Source organism: Talpa europaea, assembly GCF_964194135.1.
Source record: "Talpa europaea genome assembly, chromosome: 6".
NCBI classification, from domain to species: Eukaryota; Metazoa; Chordata; class Mammalia; order Eulipotyphla; family Talpidae; genus Talpa; species Talpa europaea.
Window position 1 is genome coordinate 68,684,457 of NC_140072.1, and position 20,239 is coordinate 68,704,695.

Consider the following 20,239-nt stretch of genomic DNA (forward strand, 5'->3'; position numbering starts at 1 on the left):
GGGGTATGTGTGTGTGAGAGGATTCACCAGAGACATGGGGAGCAGAACAGGCAGACTGATGAAATACACTGCTAAGGGGACCTGAGGGGAGCAGCAGGCAAGATTGGAGATGTCTACTGCACCTGTACCATGTGGGTCAGCTTCCTGTCTGGGGATCAAACTCATGCTTCAGGTAGCTTGATAATGCTGAGACTGAATCCCTTGCACCACCAGGGAGGCCACCATTGTCTGTAACACATAATAGTCAGTAATATGTTGCAAAGGGAATTTTTTATGCTTGAAGGTTCTTTGCATTTTGAAGACTATATTTAAGAAATGAACCTTTAGTGTAATGTCAGAGATAAGATCAAAAATGTCTCCAGGCTTCCTAAAAGTTTTAGTGATCTGAGGAGGTTTCTTAATCTTTCTGCTGGTATTAGTATCTCAGCTCCCAATGCTTGGGAGCTTCTCTGACCCAGAAAAATAGTAGTCCAGATGCAAGGATTACATTTTCCAGTTTTACTAAAAGTACCGTTTTGTTTTGTGTTTTTCAGAGTCTTTCTGAATCTTTCTCTGCTGAATGATTTCAGCTGATTGAAGATCCCTAGAAGAATTTCACTGAGGAAGAGTGTAAAGATGTATATTTTCACTGCAAATAGTGCTAGAAAGGATGTTAATTTTTTTTTCTGAAGCCTTAATATGTGTACCTACTTACTTAGTGTGGAGAAAACACCACCTCCTCATCCCTGATGCAGAAAGTAATTTCATAGAGGTAAACTTTTACTTCCGTGGTGAAACAAGGGAAATGTCAGTGTTTCTAGGACATGGAACATTTCGATTCCACTTCATAGTAAGGTATAAAAGTTCTTTTCCCGAGAGCATTTTTTCATTGGTGGGCAAAGAAGAGAGCAATAGGACACTAGATGAAGGAGAAAATGTTGTCACGGAGTAGTGAGAAACAGAAGGAAATGGCCGAGAGACTGAAGCCTTCAATATGCTTTGATGACAATTTTATGTATGAATGCCTGGCCCTTGCCCACGACCTCCATTTAACACTGACTATCAACTTTGTGACTGTAACTATGGCAGTTATTTAACGATTAGCCTTCTAAAGAGCTGGAAGTAATAACTAAAATGGTGCTAGACTTACTGGTAGTCTTTCCTTGTTTTTGGTTTTGGTTTTTTCTTACATAATTGCTCATTTTTGTACAGTAATTGATTTCTCCCCTTAAGTGTAGTCCCCATAGTTCTCCCACCACCACAGCACTGAGATCCATCATCGTATCCCCTTGTGCTCTTCCCTTCCCTGTTTTGTACCCCCTCCTTCCCACCTTCCCCTGTATGACTCAGATCTGTGGTCATCTTTAAGCATAATTAGTCAATTGCCAAATCAGTTGGAATATGAATGTTCCAGGCATTCTACATGCTATTGTCCCATTAGGGGCAAATTCAAGCAGAAAGAAGGAAAACTGGGGTCTCCCTGGTGGTGCAAGAGGTCAAGCACAGTGCTATGAAGCAATCCACAGCCTCTCCAGCACGAGTTCGATCCCCAGCCAGGGAGCTACCCACATGGTGCAGCAGACTTCTCCTGTCTTGCCCGCTGCTCCACTCAGCAGTGCATTTCAGTCATTCCACCTGTTCTGTTCCCCACTCTCTCTGGTTAATCTTCTCACCTTCCCTCCTGCACCTCTTGTCTGTACCCCAGTTCTTCTATGTATAAATAAATAAATCTCAAAAAAAAGGAAAGAAGGAAAACCTAGAATGTCCTTGGCATGTTTCTAAAAAAAATGTGTTCATGCTTTGTGTAGGGGTAAAAAGCTTATATGTGAATATAAAGAAACTGAACAAAAGGCCAAGGAAAAGACAAAACTAGAAAGATGACCACACATCTGAGTCATACAGTGGGGGAGGTGGGAAGAAGGGGGTACAAAACAGGGAAGGGAAGATCATAAGGGGATATGATGATGGATCCCGGTGCTGTGGTGGTGAGAGAACTATGGGGACAAGTCAGCTAACTGGTCCAAAGTTGTTCGGTTACAAATATGTTTGACACTGACTATCAGGGTGGGGGAAAAAACTGCTCACATCAAGATTATGGCAGGCATGCATTTGGACATAATAATTTGACATTCATTAACCAGAAGGTTTTTTGAAGATTATTTTATCCCTTACTGCAGTTGCTTTAATATTGAAATGGTAAACTCCGAATGGAAAGAACTTAGTTTTCCAAAATGATGATCTTATACACGACCTCAAGTATTGGAAAGTAATTTTTTAACATTTTAAATCCCAGTACTCTGATATAAGTTATATACAATTATGTGCTATTATTGGATTATGCTTAAGACTCTTTAGGTTCATAAAAGATGCTTTCAAGGGCCTCCCTCATGGCGCAAGGGGTTAAGCACCGCACTGTGAAGCAATCCACAGCCTCTGCAGCATGAGTTCCATCCCCATCCAGCCAGGGAGCAACCCACATGGTGAAGCAGACCTCTCCTATATCACCCGCTGCTCCCCTCAGCAGTGTATTTCAGTCTGCCTGTTCTGTTCCCCACCCTGTCTCTGGTGAATCCTCTTACCCCTTGCATCCCCAGCTCTTGTATGCATAAATAAATAAATCTTAAAAAAAATCTTTATAAAAAATTGCTTTCAAGCTGAGAGAGAACTTATTTGAGGTCCTATTGTCTAGAAAACTAATTTCTAGGATTTTATTTTTTTAAAGATTTATTTGCACCACCAGGGAGGCCCTAATTTCTAGGATTTTAAATAAACCTAGTAAATGAGTGATGGCGATTGATTTGTATTACCCCAGGGTTCACATATTGTAGCCCCAGTAAACTGTGCATGGAGATCGGGGCCTTTAAGGACACAATTAATTCTAAGGGAGGTCATAAGGATGGGGTCTAATATGATAGGATATAATGCCCTTGTCACAAGAGGAAAAGACCATGAAACTCACACTCTTTCTCCTCTTGTACACAGGAGAAAGGCCATGTGAGAGTACTGTGAGAAGGTAGCTACCTGCAAGCCAGGAAGGGAACTCTCTCATCCTAAGTAATCACTGGTGTTGGTAGGGTGGTCTCCACAACTGAGAGAAAGCAAAATATCTGTTGTTTCAGGAACCCAGTCTGTGTGTGTTTTTATGGCAGTTCTAGCAAACTAAGAGAGGAGAATTTGTAAGGTGAAAAAGTAATGACAAAAACAAAATCTACCTCTGAAATTAATATTATTATATTAATAATAATCCTTTCAGGATTATCCTCTTAGGAGGCATTATTAGATCCCAACGTGGAAATCTCCTCACTGGCTATCTGGATTGACATGCTGTGAAACCTCAGGAAGTTACTGGATCTTCTCAGAAGGAGAAACAATGTGAAAATCATGGACAGTGTCACTCGGGGTTAAATATGTCTAGGAATAAGTGTTATTTCTGCCAATGAGAAATATTGAAAACTGTTGGTCATTTTTTGTTCAATGTACTGTAGTTTATTAACACAAGTTTTACTTAACTCTGTTGACAGTATTACTTTTCTTTTCCAGCAGATGACTAAAAATCTAGGGCAAATTCTAGCAATAATTGTGTTGAATCTCTTCAGGGAAAAAGTCAAAGCAATAATACTTATTAAAATTTTCAATGGCTTGCGTTAGCAGAATTTTTTCCTAAACTCAATATTTTCAGTTTTTGTTCATTTCAAAGCAAGCAAACCTAGGTTGTCTAAACTAGAAGAAAAGTTTCACATTTTCACAGGGGGAAAAAAGAGGAGGTTTTTTTTTTAAAGATTTATTTTATTTATTTATGCAGAACGAGGGTACAGGCCAGATGTGTGGGAGGGTGATAGGATTTACCAGAGACAGAGTGGGGAGCAGAACAGGCAGACTGACGAAATACACTGCTGAGGGGAGCAGCGGGCGTGACAGGAGAGGTCTGCTGTGCCATGTGGGACCCTCGCAGGCCCGCCAGGATCAAACTGGCGCTGCAGAGGATGTGGACAGCTTCACAGCGTGGTGCTCAACCACCTGCACCACCAGGGGAGGCCCAAGAGAGAGATTATTTTAAGGAAGATGCAAATTGTTAGGGCTAAGGGGAGCAGCAGAAGAGACAAGAGAGGTCTGTTTCCCCATGTGAGTATCTCCCTGGTTGAGGATCGAACTCTTGCTGCAGAGGCTGCGGATTGCTTCATAGTGCGATGCTTAACCCCTTGTGCCACCAGGGAGGCCCGTATTTTCTATTCTTGTACTCATTGATACTAAAATTATTTTTGTTCTTCAGCACTGCAATGAAAGCATGAAAACTTACACTTTTCCACATTTTCAGACTCTGGGAAAAAAATCTAGGCCTTGTCCATATTTAATAAAAGGTCTTAAACTTCTTTCTATATCATATGAGTCCATTTCAGCCACTTGGATTCTCATTAAAGGTTTTGAAAATTGTATTTATGGGCCTCCCTGGTGGTACAAGGGGTTAAGCACTGCACTATGAAGCAATCTGCAGCCTCTGCAGCATGAGTTCAATCCCCAGCCAGCCGAGGAGCAACCCACATGGCAAGGCAGACCCCTCCTGTCTCGCCTGCTGCTCCCCTCAGCGTGTATTTCACTCAGTCTGCCTGTTCTGTTCCCCACTCTGTCTCTGGTGAATCCTCTCACCCCCTGCATTTCTGGCCTGTACCCCAGCTCTTATATGCATAAATAAATAATCTTAAAAACAATAAAAAGTGTATTTATGATTCCTAAGCATAGATGATATATGTATTTACCTAAATGTGTGGATATATGCAGTACTGACAATGAAAGTATTATAAGGACACTAATTCATTTTTTTCTAGATAGACCTATGGAGGAGAGGGTATTTGATCTGGCTAAGGATGAATACGGTTTGAATAAGGGTAGATAATTTTTTAGGATAACCTTTGAAATTAACAAAGGAGCGAAGTAAAGGGAATGTGGAAGGGTGTCTGCAAGGAAATCACAGTGTTAGTTTTGGAGGAACTGAGAAAAAGTATGCCTGGGTGAAGAAAATGAATGGGAGTTGGGTCTAGATTATAGTGAGAGTAGAAAGGCCTCACATTTGAAAATCATTCTCAAAGCCAGCAGTTTCAAACAATCTCCAATGATGCTTGTTAAAATGTAGGTTCCTAGGCCTCATTTTCAAGCTGAGATGTAACTTGATTGAATTGGATTTTTCTGCCTGGGTTAGAGCCTGGAATTTTGCTCTCAACAATAACAAATTCTGGTGATGTAGTTGCTCCCCATACAATTCTTTGAGAAACACCAACTTAGGACTTATGTTACTGTGAATGTAACTTCTAGCAGGTCTAAATATATGGGAAGGTGGCAATGTAACCGTCTACCTCTACCAATGCCTAGTATTATTGCCAAATAATATCCATTCATGCATATGTATAAATAGGTTGCCCAGGGACATGGGACAAAACAAAATGCTTGCAAATACAGAACTTTTGTCCCATTTGGAGGCAGGGTAGGGGCTGTCTTGTACCCTTTATCTTCATTAGGAAAACAACTTACTTGCAATTATCGGTTTATGTATTATAAAGGACACAACTCAGGAACATGTATATGACCGTGTACTAAGGAAAAGGAAAGCTTTTAACACACCAATACAAACAGAGATCAGAAGGACCCCTCTGATTATGTGATCCTTGAGCAGAATCTTGAAGGATATGGAGAGCAAGTCAATCTGAGAAATTCAACATTCCAGGCTGAAGGAACAGTGAACATGATGGCCCTTAGATGGAATTTATGGGAGAAGAAGGAGTCCAGTGTGGCTAAAGAGAAGAAGGGTAATTAATTAAAGAAAAAGCAATTTAAAGAGTTGGAGAATATCTGATATTTTATGTCATTATTTTTTTAAAAAAAAAGATTTATTCATTTATGCACACAAGAGCTGGGGCACAGGCCAGGGATGTGGGGAGGTGAGAGGATCCACCAGAGACAGAGTGGGGAACAGAACAGGCAGATTGACTGAAACACACTGCTGAGGGGAGCAGCAGGCGAGACAGGAGAGGTCTGCCTCGCTATGTGGGTTTCTTCATGGCCGGCCAAGGATCGAACTCATGCTGCCAAGGCTGCAGATTGCTTAATAGTGCGGTGCTTATCCCCTTGCACCACCAGGGAGGCCCCTATGCCATTATATTCTTAGTATCATAGGAGAGGATTTGATCAGGTGATTGAATGTATTTTTTGACTTTGTTATCTTTTATTCTTTTAATTGAGGTTGCCATTGGTTTACAACACTTTTTTATGATTTAAAGATATAAGATCACACCCTTCACATGTATGTTACATATCATCTGACTGCTCTGGGGAGAAGAGTCAGCTGAGAAAGCAGAGCTGAAAGGTGGGAAGTGATGGTGGCCTACACATCTCAGACCTAAACTAGGATGTATGTAGTGATACTTCAACCTCTTTACATGATTTATGCCTTCAAAAGATGTTTAACAATCCAACAGTGTTTTCAAACACCACCAACCGATTCTCTATTTCTGTAGACATCAACTAAATATCCTACAATTGAATTACTCAGATTTATCATCAAACTTTGTCCCGACCCGCGGGATTTGTAGGCACGAAAAGAGAAGGGCTGAGGATTGAAATGAGGGGCTTGAGACAACTTGACGCTAGCGCTTACTTCTTTATTTTTCCTTTTCCTTTCTTTTACTTTTCCCTGTCTTTCTACGTTCCCTGACCTTCTCTCTGCTCCTCTCGCAATAACCTCTCTGGCAATAACCTCCTCGCAATAACCTCCTCGCAATAACCTCCTGACCTTCTCGTGGTTCTCTTCTTATATCCTAGTAGCTCCTCCCATTGTACCTCCCAGTCTCATTTGATTAATAGGAAACACCTGTGGTTTCTCAGCAGGCAAAACGGTAAAGCGAAAACTAATTAATGGCACGTGTGTTGCGCAACACGGCGCATGCTCCAGGCGGCTCCGGACAAAACTTTACATATTTAAGAGCTCAGTCCTGCAAGAGTACACTCACATCCAGTGACATTCACAAGGATTGGCTCCCCAGGTTACCCACACTCTGTCCAACATGGCTACAAATCAGGGGTTTAACAAAACTCTCCCATTAGGTTTGGTAATTTTCTAGAACTGCTCCAAAACAGGAAAACAATTTACTTGCTATTACTGATTTATGTATTATAAAGGCTATAACTCAGGAACATGTAAATGGCTATGTAATAAGGAAAAGGAAAGCTTTTAACATCCTAATAAAAGGATACTATAACTGAGCATTTTAATGCTCAGCAGAATAAGCCAGAAAGAAAAAGAAAAATATCAGATGGTTTGGGAACAATAGACCAGAGACATTCTGTAGGAGAGGAGGAGGATGGAGGATCAGGACAGGGGTGGAAAGAGCACAAGGGACTATGATGATGGTGCACAGGTGAATTGGTGGTGGGAATTTCAGGATAACCTTTGAAATCATACATTGTACAAAAACGAAGGATGATGTAATAAATATATAAATAAAAATAATATAGCTAGTCCAAAAATAATAATAAATATTAAAAAATAATAAAATAAAATTATATTCATCAAGAAATATATTTCCTAATTTATTTTTGTTGAAATGTGATCTATTGCTTTCTGTAGTACCATATGCTTAAAATAGGACATAATAAAATGGTTTAAAAATTGTTAGGATTTCAGCAGCTCTACATGAGAGTTATTTTTGTGAAATTAATGTCAGTACCATCTATATTAAAGAACATGTCTCAAGATTAAGAAGGTCAAAATCACCAAAGGTGACAAAAGTAGTTGGTAACATTATAAATCATGAAGGACAATTTGAATTAACCAAACAATAATAATCACTGATGTTAAGGTTTTCCAATAACAGCATGAGAAATGAACATATTTATATGTTGTTAAATGTTTTCTGCAAAGGAGAGAACTGATAAGTGTGTGTTAATTGTAAAAATAGAAATAAAGTAACATACAGTTTAAAATTTTTTTTGAAGTACTGTTGGTTTACATTGTTAGTATTTTATAACTACAGGCACACCCCTCGCCCCCATTCCATGCAGTCACTACAGCACACCCACCACCAAAGCACCCACTATCCTCCACCACAGTCCATATGCTCTCTCCCCACTTTGTAACAGACACTTCTGAGCAGAAATGTAGTTGCCAGTGATGATTTCAATTAATTTTGAAAAACTGAGATGATCTTCACCAGTTGTGACAATGAAACATCCCATGTGCTAACACATCTGAGGAATGTGAGCTTATTGCCCTAAACCCTATGTAGTGTAGTATACCAATGCCACCCCAATAAAGATAAACAAGCAAATAAATTTTCAAAGTGAAACATCAAGTTGGGTATTTTCTTATGACACATACTTCTGAAATGTTAAGTGGATTTAATGTGACCCAGGTAGAACATTTATGAAGTTAGGAAAGGAAAAAAGGGGGATAGTTTTGAAGTAGAAAAAATAGTAACAGGATAGTCTCCTCCTCAAGATAATAAAATTTGAGAGCAGAACATCCTATTTGGGTGCACTGGCACTTTCTGGTTGCCAGGGCTCCAGGGAGAGCTGACTGCATGTGGAGCTCTGGGTGCCCAGGCCTGGCTGCTCTTGCCCTGCACAGCTGTTGCCTGTTTGGGTGATCAGCTGGTGCTGCTATAACCGTCCTCAGCCTCCCGCCTGGACCTCTGGAGCCCATAGGTCCTAGAAGCCTAGTCCAGCTCTTCAGGGAGTTCACAGACAAGCAGCTTGCCACAGGCATGCAGTCACCATTTCATCAGCAAGCTGGCTTGCCGCCCTTCCTGCTAGTGGGTTCTCTGTCACTAGGTAGTCAACAATCCCAAAAAACAGGAATGAAAGTGGTGCTTTCTTGGCCCCAGCTCCAGGACAGGGTCTGCGGCTGACTATATTATGAGATGTGAGGGGCCTTCACGTTTTGCATCATCCCTGCTTCCATCACAGCATATAAAGCAAGAACGCCCAGATTTTTCCAAACAATTTTTATTTCCTCGAAGTCATAACTTTATGGAACAAGAAGCTGCTACTGAACAGGGCCCAGTATAGGGACTGCTTTCTTTTCTTCTAACCCACCACATAAAAATATATGTGTGGGGAAATAAAAAAAAAAAATCTATGGTTAATTCTTAATCTGCTTAATGCTCAGTGAAAGCTTGTTTCTCACTAGGCTCTGATCCAATAGGATTGGTGCCCATATAAGTAGAGATACTAGAGAGTTCATTTCCTCTCCTCTCCCTTTCCTCTCCCAAGAGCAAAGGACAGGACAGAACACACCAAAAAAGTAGCCATCTGCAAATCAGGAGGAAAGCCCTCCCTGGAATGGATTCAGCTGGAACCTTGATCCTGGACTGTAGCTTCTAGAACTGTAACTTAAGTCACCCAATCTAAGATAGTTTGTTATAGCAGCCTGAAAAAGACTAATACAGGGAAATTGCTTAATTCTCTGTGCCTGAACTCCATTACTGTAAAATGAAGATAACAAATATGCCCTAGTGTTGCTTTGATGAGCCAAGTGCAATAGGCTCATCTAATGTTATTCATATTATAATCATAGGAAGAACAAGTTATCTTTATCTAGATAGAATGAGCTAATTTCATTTGATCTTTTTTCTTAAAAATGAATTAAATACATTGATTTACATTAATATTTTATATAGTAGAATGTATGAGACTGAGACAGATTTAAAGCCATGACAAAGAATAATGCTAAATACAGAGTTTGATGGTGTGTATAAATAGTAAATTTTTTAAAATTTTTGAGAGTTTGGGCTTTTTTGAAAGTATGTCTCAAACATGAACAGAGGTTAAGAGATGAACATTGTTTTAAAATTTTCAAGGCTTTGCAAACTACTCCAGTAAACAAATTGCAAATTGTCAACCTGAGAACTTACCTCAAACATTAAGGAAGAAACAAGAGTACAGAATATATGGTTGTAAGGGCAGGTCAGGACACAGAGCAGGTTTTCTGATCCAGCAGACCGGGTAAAGGAGGAGTCAGAGTCCTTAGTGGCTTTTGCAGGTCTTTTATTGGGGTTCACCAGGCACATGGCAGGCAGGGGTGCTGGGGGGCCGGGACGCTGGCAGGCCTCCCAGCCCCCAGCAAGTCTTCACTCTATCCAGACTCTCCGACCTTCTCTGCTTCTTTCTCGGCTTCTCTTTTGGCTTCTGCTGGCGTCCCCATGACGCCGCCCTTAAAAGCCTAGTCTCAGCCCAGGTGAATCCCATTACCTATGCCCACACCCTACTCCAGGTGCCCGCCATCAGGCATGCATTCAGGACTGCAGATCCATCATCTATCCTAATGGTGGGAGGGCAGAAAAGCCTAATACTTTTTACCTTACCCTACAATGATCCATTTTATTTTAGCCCTATGGTTCAATATGAAGTTTTCACTATAACCAACTGGATTTCTTTAATGAGTTGATATTTTAGTGTGTTGGAGACACAGATTCAATAAATTTAGTAAAAACTAAAGGTCAGATCAATTGTTGTCATAGTAGAAATGAGTTAATTATTTATTTTTAAACTAGTAATTTCTGTATTTGATAAGACTTCAATGAAATCAGGATTTCTCTTAATACTAGTTAATAACTCAAAGCACAGTTACATATATCATTGTTTAGTCAAATTGTTTACTGCATTAGATGCCTTAATAGAGTCTTTGGGATCCAGAATTGAAAGCAGATGTGTTAGTATGAGAGTGGGTAGGATTGGTAGGTGAGGAAGGGGAGGCAGGTAAAGCCATATGTTTTCAATGAATTGACTGATTGATCTAAAGAAGATTCTACCCTTGCTTAAAAAGAAAAACCTTGCTTGTTGCTAATACCTGTGGGGGAAGGATGCTATTCTGATAAGAAAATAAGAAACCTGAGGGTCTAGAAAGAGTATTGATGAAAATCCAGGCAGAGCAGAGAATACAGATTTCTCTTTAAAACAAAATATATTGTTTTAAAGATTTATTTATTTATTTATACAAGCACTGGGCACAGTCAGAAGCACAGGAAGGTGAGAGAATTCACCAGAGCAAGAGCAGGGAACACAACAGGCAGACTGACGAAGTACACTGCTGAGAGGAGCAGCAGGCGCAGCAGGAGAGGTCTGCGTGCCATGTGGGACCCTCACTGGCGGCCAAGGATGGAACCAGCACTGCAGAGGCTGCGGGCAGCTTCACAGTCCTGTGCTCAACCGCTGTGCCACCGGGGAGGCCCTAAAACAAAATATCTTTTAAAACCATTCTCTCACTCATAGCAGGAATTTAGAAAACCTAAATAAGGGACCAGGAAAAAGACTAATTAATACAAAGTAAAAATCAAAATCAACAAGCAACTATAAACCAGAGATACACTGGGGGGGAGGGGAGAGGAAGGACTAGGGTCAAAATAAGAGGGGGGCTGCAATTGTATAGGGAATATAACCAAAATGAAAATGCATACATTGTGCAAAAATGAGAAATGATATAAGAATTATATAAGAAAAAATATTTAAAAAAACTAAAAAAATAGGAATAGCATTGAATCTGTATATTGCTTTTGGTAGGATGGCCATTTTAATAATGTTTATTCTTCCAATCCATGAGCAGGGGATGTCTTTCCCTTTCTTTGTGTCTTCTTCTAATTCTTTTAACAGTGTTTTATAGTTTTCTTTGTATAGGTCCTTTACCTCTTTTGTTGGTTTATAACCAAGTATTTGATTTTTTTGTTTCAATAATAAAAGGGATGGTTTTTTATTTTTTTTTTTCAGATTTATTGATTGTGTATAGGAAGGCTACTGACTTTTGTGTGTTGATTTTGTATCCTGCCACATTACTGAACTGATTGATGAGTTGAATTAGTTTTTCTGTGGAGATTTTGGGGTTCTCTATGTATATTATCATATCATCTGCAAATAGTGATAGTTTGACTTCTTCTTTTCCTATTTGGATTCCTTGGATGTCTTTCTCTTGTCTTATTGCTCTGGCTAGGACTTCCAGTATTATATTGAAAAGCAGTGGTGAGTGTGGACATCCTTGTCTTGTTCCAGATCTTAATGGAAATGCTTTCAGCTTTTCACCATTGAGAATGATACTGGCTGTTGGCTTGTCATAGATGGCCTTTATGATGTTGAGGTATGTTCCTTGTATCCCAAGAATTTCAAGGGCTTTTATCATGAATGGGTGTTGCACTTTGTCGAAAGCTTTCTCAGCATCTATTGATATTATCATATGGTTTTTATAATTCTTTTTGTTGATGTGTTGGACAACATTGATTGATTTTTGGATGTTGAACCATCCTTGTGTCCTGAAATGAATCCTACTTGGTCGTGGTGAATTATCTTATGGATACACTGTTGGATTCTGATAGCTAAAATTTTATTGAGGATTTTTGCACCAGTGTTCATTAGGGAGATCGGCCTGTAGTTTTTCTTTTCTGTGTTGTCCTTCTTCAGTTTTGGTATTAGTGTAATGTTGGCTTCATAGAACGTGTTTGGTATCGTCCCTTCGTTCTCAATTTTTTGGAAGAGTTTGTGAAGGATAGGCACTAATTCGTCTCTGAATGTTTGGTAGAATTCATTTGTAAATCCATCAGGTGGCTTTTGTTTTTGGGGAGGTTTTTGATTGCCATTTCAATTTCGCTGCTTGTAATTGGTCTGTTTAGGTGTTCTATTTCTTCTTTATCTAGCTTTGGGTGATTGTAGAGCTGTAGGAATTTGTCCATTTCCTCTAAATTTTTGAACTTGTTTCCATGTAACTGTTCATAGTAGTTACTGATTATTCTTTTGATTTCTGCTGTGTAACCCTGAATAGCCAAAGCTCTCCTGAAAAAAAAAAGAAGGGAATGGAGGCATCACACTCCCAGACTTCAAACTATACTACAAAGCCATAATCATCAAAACTGCATGGTATTGGAACAAGAACAGACACACAGACCAATGGAATAAAATAGAGAACCCAGAAATAAACCCACAGATTTATGGTCAACTAATCTTTGACAAAGGAGCAAAGAATATGCATTGGAGCAAAGAAAGTTTGTTCAATAAATGGTGCTGGGAAAACTGGGTCACTACATGCAAAAGAATAAAGCTTGACCACTACCTCACACATACACAAAAATCAACTCAAAATGGATTGAAGAACTAGACATAAGACCTGAAACCATAAAATACATAGAAGGAAATATAGGCGAAACACTACGTGATATGCACATCAAAAACATCTTTACAGACACATCACCCAAAGCAGTGATAGTGAAAGCAATGATAAACAGGCTGGGACTACATCAAATTAAAGAGCTTCTGCACAGCAAAAGAGACAATAACAAAAACAAAGAGAAACCCCACCGACTGGGAGAACATTTCTGCACATAACACTAATGATAAAAGACTGATCACAAAAATCTGCAAAGAGCTGATGAGACTCGACAACAACAAAGAAAATAACCCAGTCAAAAAATGGGCAGAAGAGCTAAAAAGAAACTTCTCTGAAGAGGAAATGCAAATGGCCAACAGGCATATGAAAAAATGTTCAACATCACTTATAATCAGGGAAATGTAAATCAAAACTACCATGAGATACCATTTTACACCAGTGAGAATGTCACATATTAAAAAAACTAGCAACAACAAATGTTGGGGAGGATGTGGAGAGAAAGAAAATCTCCTGCACTATTGGTGGGAGTGCAAACTGGTCCAACCACTATGGAGAGCTGTGTGGAGATTTCTGGACCTACTAAACATAGAGCTTCCATATGATCCAGCAATTCCACTCTTAGGTATCTACCCAAAGGACACAGAAACATCAATTCCAAAGAGCACCTGCACCCCTATGTTTACAGCAGCACTGTTTACAATAGCTAAGCTGTGGAAACAACCCAAATGCCCAAAAATAGATGACTGGATCAAGAAGATGTGGTACATATACACCATGGAATATTACTCAGCATTCAAAAAAGATAAACACATGCAATTTGCAGCAACATGGATGGTGCTGGAAGGGATCATGTTCTGCGAAATAAGCCAGAAAGTAAAAGAAAAATACCGGATGGTCTCACTCATAGCAGGAATCTAGAAAACTTAAATAAGGGACCAGAAATATGAATAACTATAAGAAAGTGAAAATCAAAATCAACAAAAAAACTATGAACCAGACACTCTATGGGGGGTGTGGCCAGGGGGGGAGGGGTTGGGGTCAAAATAAGGGGGTTGCAACTGTATAGGGAATATAAAAATAAAATTTATTAAAAAAAACTAAAAAAATAAAACTCAGATGTTTATAACTCAGAAAAAAAAATTCTCTCCCTCTTAGTTAGGGAAACATAGAATTTCAGCATTATCAGTAAATAATATTCTGTTTGCATGTTTTAGTGCAATCCTATAAAACTAGGCCTTAGTAGTAGGAAATTCAGTAATTGATAAAAAATATAATAGTACATTATATTCTCATGATGCTTATAATAGAAAGTAGGCTTTAATAAGCACTAGAAAAGTCCCAACTGTGAAAACCAAGTAATGAAACCTATAGGTTTAAAATAAGACACATTATAGCATTGTAATTTGTTTGGCATCTGAATTAAATTATCTGAACTTATTATTATGCATTTGTATGTAATTAGATAATTCTTTTGCCTACTAAGATAGGAATTCTTAAAATTTTATTAGTTATAAATAAAAAATGTACTTCGCATACACTTTACTAAGTAATGCTTAAGTAGAGTCAGAAGATAAAACCTTAAAGAGCTTGCTAAAAAAAATGATATAAAAACTATTCATTAAATTTCCTCCCAAAAATATGAGAGAGAATGAAAATTACTAATATATACCCAATTTTAAAATGTTGTTTTAGGACTAGTTTTATTTAACAGTAAATAGTGAAACAACAAAGAACAATGTATTTCTCAGTAACCTAAGAATATATTTGACTATAAACTTTCAGTACCCTCAGATGCTGTTTGCAGATATTGTCTCCTAAGCAAAGTAAATCAATGGGAAAAACTATTAAAATTAATAACATTTGTAAAGTGGCCACTTTCAAAGTAAATACTATAAATCAACAGACATGTCAATAATGAACATTAAAAGGAACAAAACAGTTGCATTAATGTTATAAAATTTGAAATTTGTAAAAATAAACCCTATAAAAATGTGTAAATCCATATGAACAAACTTAAAACCTCATGGGAGAAACAATAAAGACTATTTTTCCTCTATTATGTTCCTAATACTTTGAGTAATGTTGAACTCGCAGCATTCATGAACTGTTTGTTGACTAGTTAATGAATCAACTTTGTGAAATATGTGTAATAGTTTGGGAGATACTTTGATGGCATAAAGATATTGCTGTGTTGACATTCAGTATGTACGGTAAATGATGTTAAAAATCAGGCTTGTTTTCCACCCTTCCAACGCTGGCAGGGATGCTTGGGGTTGAGGTGTGCGGGCCCATGATTGTGGACACCTGGGTCCAGGGAGCGCAAGAATGTGCATGCGTAAATTCAGGCACTTGTGCCAAGAGGCCAGGGATATGAGAGCAGTGATGCTAGGCAGATCATTCCGAGGCGAGGCCATGAGATTACAGACTGAGAACACCAAAGAGATGTCAGAGAAAGGAAGTGCAAAGATTCACTGCGGGCTAGGGGCCTTGGTTGCTGCCAGCCTCCTGGTGAATGCCAGCCTCCCTGCCTGTTTTGCCTGTGTACCTGGCTCCCAGAGAGCAATAGAGACCTGTGAAAATCCACCAAGACTCCAGGACTCTTCATTTCTATAACCTGAATCCTTCGTGCATGTTTTCCACTAGAGATATATATGTATATATATGTATAATACAGATGTATTATACATATATAATATTAATCATATATACTTTTTCTAGTAAATATGTGTTTGCTATAAGATTGAAATCATTCTCAAAATTGCATCCAACATCCTACATAACAGAAATAATAGAAGTGTGTCATTCTAGTAAAATAGTAAAAGATAATAATTCTTGTATATTTATTTGAATCCTGAATGTTAATCTCTGGTTGCTGTGCACTCTATTTTCTGGAAATACAAGTCCAAAATGATTAATTAAACATGCGTGCATGATTATATAACTGACATTTTTATCCTCTACTGAGTAACTGCAAACATGTGACCATGTCAATATATCACTAGGGTTGTAGGATTGCAGTGCATTTGGGAGGTGTGTGTGTATGTGTGTGTGTGTGTATACACATATACGTATATACACCTTAATAGATTTATAATTTGTCACACCTAGATATCTAAGATGTTTTACTTCCACTAACCTTAAGATATATTTCTTTGTACATAAATCTTTATCATCTTGTCCATTTATTACTTTAAAGCAAATCCTGTGAATGGAATTTTAATTTTAAAATAAATGCACATTAAAGCTTTGTTAGATATTGTCAAAAACTCTCCACAAAAGGTATTTTACTCTGTATATGAAAGTGATTAACTCCCTAATTACTGTCATTCTTTTTTACTCTTTACCAATCTCAATTGCAGTCCACAATAATCTGGTTTCTTCAAAGACTTACTTATGCATACAAGAGCTGGGGTACAGGCCACAGATGTGGGGGTTGAGAGGATTCACCAGAGACAGTGTGGAGAACAGAACAGGCAGACTGACTGAAATACACTGCTGAGGGGAGCAGAGGGCAAGACAGGAGAGGTGTGCTGCATCATGTGGGTTGCTCTCTGGCCTACCGGGGATCGAACTCATGCTGCAGAGGCTGCGGAGAGCTTCATAGTGCAGTGCTTAACCACTTGCACCACCAGGGAGGCCCCATAATAATCTGTTTTACTGTATTTTGTTACAAATAATTTTAGATAAGTTTTCCTAATTTTCAGACAAATGCATTTGTTTATGAATTGTTCATAAAATTTCCCTGTTAGAGTACTCCCATTTTATTTGTGGTTTTGCTTCTGCAGTTTCAGTTACCTATGTTTAACTGCAGTCCAAAAATATTAAATGGAAAGTTCCAGAAATAAATAATTCATAAATTTTAATTGTGTACAATTGAGTAACCTGATTAAATCCCTTGCCATCCTGCTTCATCCTGCCTGGATATGAATCATCACTTTGATCAGCATGCCCATGTCATATATTCTCTGGCCCCTAGTCACTCAGTAGCCGTCTCACTTAGGAGATGAACTGTAACAGTATATCAGTGTTCGTGTACAAGTAACTGTATAGGGTTCAGGCACCCACTGGGGTTTTGGGACTGTATCTCCTACAAATAGGGAGGACTATTCTTTGATGTCTTAAATCTGTTCTTATGAACACACATTAGAACAAGTATTAAAACTTCATCTTAAATTAACATTTAGAAAACTATTGACCAGTTCTGTTTATATATATATATATGTTACATCATTGTTCATTTTTTTTTTTATTTTTATATTCCCCATACAATTGCACCCCTTTATTTTGGCCACAATCCCTCCTTCCCCCCCTCCATAGTGTGTCTCTAGTTTATAGTCATTTGTTGATTTTCATATTTTCTTTCTCATAGTTATTCTTTTTCCTGGTCCCTTATTTAAGTTTTCTAGATTCCTGCTATGAGTGAGACCATCTGGTACTTTTCTTTTTCTTTCTGGCTTATTTCGCTGAGCATGATCCCTTCCAGCTCCATCCATGTTGCTGCAAATTGCATGAGTTTATCTTTTTTAGATTGCTGAGTAATATTCCATTGTGTGTATGTATGTATCATGTCTTCTTGATCCAGTCATCTATTTTTGGGCATTTGAGTTGTATCCAAAGCTTAGCTATTGTAAATAGTGCTGCTATAAACATAGGGGTGCAGATGCCCTTTGGAATTAATGTTTCTGGGTCCTTTGGGTAAATACCTAGGAGTGGAATTGCTGGATCATATGGAAGCTCTATCTTCAGTAGGTTGAGGAATCTCCACAAAGCTTTCCACAGTGATTTGACCATTTTGCACTCCCACCAGCAGTGCAGGTGAGTTCCTTTTTCTCCACATCCTCACCAACATTTGTTGTTGCTACAAAATCAACACACAAAAATCAGTAGCCTTCCTATACACAAACAATAAATTTGAAGAAGAAATCAAGAAAACCATCCCTTTTATTATTGAAACAAAAAAAGTCAAATACTTGGGAATAAACCTAACAAAAGAAGTAAAGGACTATACAAAGAAAACTGTAAAACACTGTTAAAAGAAATAGAAGTAGACACCAAGACATGGAAAGACATCCCCTGTTCATGGATCAGAAGAATTAACACTATCAAAATGGCCATCTTACCAAAAGCAATCTACAAATTTAATGCTATTCCAATTAAAATTTCAATGTCATTCTTCAAAGAAATAGAAAAAATATTGATGAAATTCATATGGAGCCACCAAAAACACCAAATAGTCAAAACACTCCTGTGGGGGGAAAACAAAAAAAAAAAGAAGGGAATGGAGGCATCACGCTCCCAGATTCTAAACTATACTACAAAGCCATAATAATCAAAACTGCATGGTATTGGAACAAGAAAAGACACAATGACCAATGGAACCAAATAGAGAACCCAGAAATAAACCCACAGATTTATGGTCAACTAATCTTTGACAAAGGAGCAAAGAATATGCACTGTAACAAAGAAAGTTTGTTCAGTAAGTGGTGCTGGGAAAACTGGGTTGCTACATGCAAAAGAATGAAGCTTGACTACTACCTAACACCATGTACAAAAAACAACTCAAAATGGATTAAAGAACTAGACATAAGACCTGAAACCATAAAATACATAAAAGGAAATATAGGCGAAACACTACATGACATGCACATCAAAGACATCAATACAGACACATCACCCAAAGCAGTGATAGTGAAGGCAAAGATAAACAGCTGGGCTATGTCAAATTAAAGAGCTTCTGCACAACAAAAGAGACAATAACCAAAACAAAGAGAAACCCCACCGACTGGGAGAACATTTTTGCACACAACACTAATGATAAAGGACTGATCACAAAAATCTACAAAGAGCTGATGAGACTCAACAAAAACAAAGAAAATTACCCAGTCAAAAAATGGGCAGAAGAGCTAAAAAGAAATGTCTCTAAAGAGGAAATGCAAATGGCCAACAGGATATGAAAATATGTTCAACATCACGTGTAATCAGGGAAATGCAAATCAAAACTACAATGAGATACCATCTCACACCAGTGAGAATGGCACATAGTAAAATAATCATTGTTCATTTTTAAACAATATTTGCTTCCCCCCACCCCTCAGGTTTAGTCCCTATAGAATTTCCCTCACCAATGCACCCGTGCACAATCACCTCAGTCCCCTTGTTTCTCCCTTCCTCTGATTCCTCTCTTCCTCCTCCCTTGCAGGATGTCTCTGATTTATAATTGTCTCTTTTTGCTTTGTTGTGTTTTGTACCGTTATTATTTTTACACTGATGTCTTATTTGGTTCCCCTATATTCCTGCTATAAGTGAAACCATCCAATATTTTTCTTTTTCCTTCTGGCTTATTTCACTGAGCATCATTCCTTCTAGCTCCATTCTCGGGAGTGCAAACTGGTCCAACCACTATGGAAAGCTGTCTGAAAATGGAGCTACCGTATGACCCAGGAATTCCACTCCTAGGGATCTACCCAAAGAACACAAAAACATTGATCCAATAAAACACCTGTACCCCTATGATTATTGCAGCACTATTTACAATAGGTAAAACCTGGAAACAACATAAATGCCCCAAAATAGATGACTGGATCAGGAAGATGTGGTATATATACACAATGGAATATTTTTCTGCAACCAAAAAAGATAAACCCATAACCAGTTCTGTTTTAAGCCACTAGGGAAGGTCCCAAGTAGACATAATGAACAAAACAGACATAGTGGTTAAACTGATTTAATCATTTAATGATCAAACCAAAGAAGATAGAAGAAAAAGAAAAAAGGTCTTTATACTAATAAAGCTGTTTTAACCAAAACAGCATGGACTGTTTGTCTTCAGTCAGGTTAAGAAACCAAAGTGCAAGTTACTTTTGTATCCTTTCACCCAATCACTTACAAACTAATTTTCACATTAGCTATCATAAATAAAGAATATTTAATTTATCTCATTCTTAATCTTGAATTTAAATTCAATGAGAACCACTGAAAACTTTCCAAACAGCTCCTATAAGTGGAGAAATTGCAGCTAAACAGGACTCACTAGCACGAGGTCACATTGGTAGGAAGATATTGGAGGAGGAGAAGGAATAGGGCAGAACATTCTGCATGGCCAGAGCATATTTCAAATTCCCTAATATA